Raw genomic sequence first — 3732 nt, 5'->3', positions numbered from 1 at the left:
GCAGAATTTCGACAAAAAACTGACACTGCCCAGGGCAAGAATACCGCCATGCTTGTTGGAAAAGAAATACAATGACATGACCTTAGGTAAAAGGGGGTGGGTACAAGTACTTCTTATTCAAACAAGATCTTTTTCTGGGAGCAGAATGTTGATAGCCAATAGAAGCGCTTATTACGGATCTCGCAGTTCAGCATGGCAGCAACTTCTTGTGTGCGTCTCGCAGGAGAATAGCTCCACCCCAAGTGAACTCGCTTTCCAGTCTCTGTGTGCTGGAAGAATTCTGCAAACAATTCCAAGAGCTTAATTCTTTTTGCAAAAAATAAGAAGACCAATCAAAGGTTCCGGCAGCATCGGCATATTTCTACATCACAAACCTGTGGAATAACTTCGATATTGGTATTCTCGTCCCGTGATTCTGTTTATAGCTCTCTAATCTCTACGGATGGCACATTTCCATGTCTTTGGTTTGAGCAGAATAGGGATAGGCCTTGGCTTATCTGCACAGGTTAATAATGCAAAAACTTGCACTTAAGGAACATCAATAAATTAAGAAATGACGAATTTAGCTTTAAAGAACATTTACTTCGCTTCATTTTTCTGTCATACTACTAGTGATGCTCTTATAGTAATCCAACTAGCACAATTAGCTCACTAGTAAGGAGTAACAAAGAAATTGCTGCATGCTTACTTCCGTAATAATGAGCATCGACGTGTTCCTCCTGGATGGTGCCCAGGCGTTGCTGCAGGCTTCTAGGGAGCGTCTTTATAACAGTGCAGTTCATAATGTAGAGACATTGGAGATATGAGTATGCTTGTGGCCAATCCGGTAGGGATAACAGGTTATTGCAACTCCAAAGGTAGAGGCACTCCAATAATGGAAGCTCTCCTGAGCTAGATTCAAGAGATGTCAACCCACTGCAACTATCAATGTCTAGAGCCTTCAGGGATGAGGGGAGATGGAGGACCCCTGTTAAGCCATGACACTCGACTAATTTCAATTTTTCCAAATTCTCCGCCCAATCTCCAGATGATGATGGTGATGATGATGATGATGATGATGATGACACCTCTGCTATACTAGATGGCCCTTGATGAATCGACGATGCTGACTGTCCCTGCAGCAGCCTCCTGCCGGATATAGACTCAAGCTTCTTGCAATAAAGAATTTCCATCACCCTGAGTGATGCAGGGACATTGAAGACCTCAACCAAACTTTCACATTTCCTTAGCACTAGTAACTCTAGACGTGGAAGGAGCTGACTCTTTTCTGATGATGTTGATGGCTCGGTAGAAGCTTGTGCATATCCAGTCAGATTCTCACATTGGTGAATCGCAAGCTTCCTCAAGGATACCAGTCCTTCAAACTCCTTTTCTGGCCAGTGGAGGAGTGCATGGCACCTCCAAACTGACAAATCTTGCAGGTGTGCAAAACATGAACACAGCTCTCTTATACATGGCTTAAAGTTTTGTAGCACCAAAACTGTCAGAGGAAAATCATGATCATTCCCTTTTTCCTTGCAATCCAGAACTTCCCTCAAACCATGCTCAGCCGCCGCCGAGGTTGTTTCCGTACTGTCTACAAGGCTATGCAGTTCCACATTGGTCAATGAAGTCATATGCCTGGCTACCCACTGGAACAACTGTACATCATGTCCTTCCATCTTCAATACACTGAGCTTTGGTGATTCAAATCTAGTTGTCAACTCTGGACATCTCTCGATACGAGTAATCTGGAGGTTTGGGAAGGTCGGTTGCCCTGGCAATGCTGTCAACTTTTCACACTGACTAATACACAATTTCTCAAGCCGAGGAAACATGATCACTTCACCTTGCATTCCATTATCTATTTCCCACCATCTTTCAAAGGAGACAAGCTCTCGCAACGTAAGCTCCTTCAGGTTTGGAAATGCAAAGGATGTATTAATGTCACCACTAAAGAACCATTGCAGTTTGTTACAATGAGAAATATGGATCACGACAATGTTCTGTAACATAGTTGTCCATGTTGGAAAGGTGGTGCCTCCATAGGTGTGTATCCTTATAGCATGCAGCCCATCATGAGGTTTAAGTTCCTCGAGCACTTTTGCATCATCCCGACTGCTAGATTTATCAACATCGTTATCCGATCCAACAGTCCATTTTAATGTCAGTTCTGTTACTTCCTTCTTCATCACGAGGTTTGCAGCTTTTGCAGCTTCTTCTGTCACGTTCTCTAGATGATGTAACTCTAGTTGACCACCGAGGTTTAAATTCCCGAGCTCTCCAACATTTTTGTCAGGACCACACTCCCCATGCCACCACGTTCAAGGCAGGCCTTGAGCTGCTCCCATTTATGAACCTCCCGTGTCCAGACATCATCCAATACAAGGAGGTACCTTTGCCTGCTAACTACATCCTGAAGCCTATCTAGCGGTGTTTTCATGATGGAAGCTGCTACTTCTGCTCTATTCTTCTCAGGAGCTGCTTTAACTATACTGTTAGCCAGAGAATCCACATCAAAGCTGTCAGAGATGCATGCCCATAGCAGCAAATTGAAATGCTTCTGAATTTCAGGGTCATTGTAAACAAGTTGGGCTAACGTGGTCTTTCCCAGACCCCCCATTCCAACGATGGGAACAACCGTGAGATCTGCATTGTTAGCTTGACCAACCAGTATATCAACAAGCTTCTTCTTATCTTTGGCTCTCGATCTGCTGGCAATTTTCTCTGGATCAAGGATATCATGATCCTTCTGTCGCCACTGGTTGTATACCTGCGGTGGTTGTTGTTGATACTTAAAGCCAAAGGCATTCATTTCAGTCACAAGCACCTCAACAGCCCGCACAATCTTGCGGAGCTTTCTTCCCATCCTGTTACGGAATATGAAACGGTTGTGGGTGGGAAAGAGTTTTACCACACTGAATCCAAGCTCCTTGTAGTGCCCCTCCTTTTTAGCCTTCCGACGAAGCGCCTCGTACTTGAACTCATCGAAGACCTCATTCGCCTGGTAGGTCACCTTCTTGATGGCCTGGAGCCAGGCAGCCGCACCTTCCCTGTGGGCTGCTGCCTGCTCAGCGTCGGCGATGACGTCCAGGATGGCGGGCAGCCGGCGCTTGAGTATCTCGTGCTGCTCCTCCATGCCCTTCATCACCTTGTACTTGTCAAGGAGGTAGTTGGACGCCTTCTCCATCACGACTGTGACCAGTGGTTGGACAACGACATTGACCACCACCGACGCCGCCATTGGAACACGGCGTAACAACACGGAGAAGCACAAGCTGGAGAGGACAACAATGGTGTGGTCTGTGGTGTGAGCAGAAATGTGCTTGCTTGCTTGCTTGCTTGTGAGTAGCATGGAAGGAGACAAGCAATTTTCCCCTTAACCTGTAGCTTCAGCGCTGTTCATCTTGTGAGCAGAGGTACCGAAGCACAGAGAACACGCAGAGGTGGACACCGGTGATGATGGCCTGAGCAAGATGGTGGGGCTTCTCCACGGATCCAATGGCCATAGGACGAGGTGTTTTCCCCCAAATATGCATGGTTCTGGCCCCATTATTAGAACTTTGCAATGATGCTGTAGAGTACGCCCTGCTTGCTCTGGGACGAATCTGGCACATAGGACGAATCTAGCAGCTTTGTTTCAAACGCAATAATGGCCTGGGCTGGGCAGGATGGGGGTGCTTGATTGCTCGTGAGGAAAATGGAAGCAAGACGACGCGTACAGTTCTTGACTTCCGAGGAGACGTACGCACA

At 46.4% G+C, this 3732-nt stretch overlaps 1 pseudogene; it reads right to left on the bottom strand.

Moving 5' to 3' along the window:
- Window positions 1-409: 409 nt before the first annotated feature.
- LOC119332578 lies at window positions 410-3223 on the bottom strand (annotated as a pseudogene).
- Between the last annotated feature and the right edge of the window lie 509 nt (window positions 3224-3732).

The sequence above is a fragment of the Triticum dicoccoides genome, chromosome 7A (genome assembly GCF_002162155.2).
Source record: "Triticum dicoccoides isolate Atlit2015 ecotype Zavitan chromosome 7A, WEW_v2.0, whole genome shotgun sequence".
NCBI classification, from domain to species: Eukaryota; Viridiplantae; Streptophyta; class Magnoliopsida; order Poales; family Poaceae; genus Triticum; species Triticum dicoccoides.
Note: the sequence above shows the minus strand (reverse complement) of the source record. Positions and strands in the feature narration are given on the sequence as shown.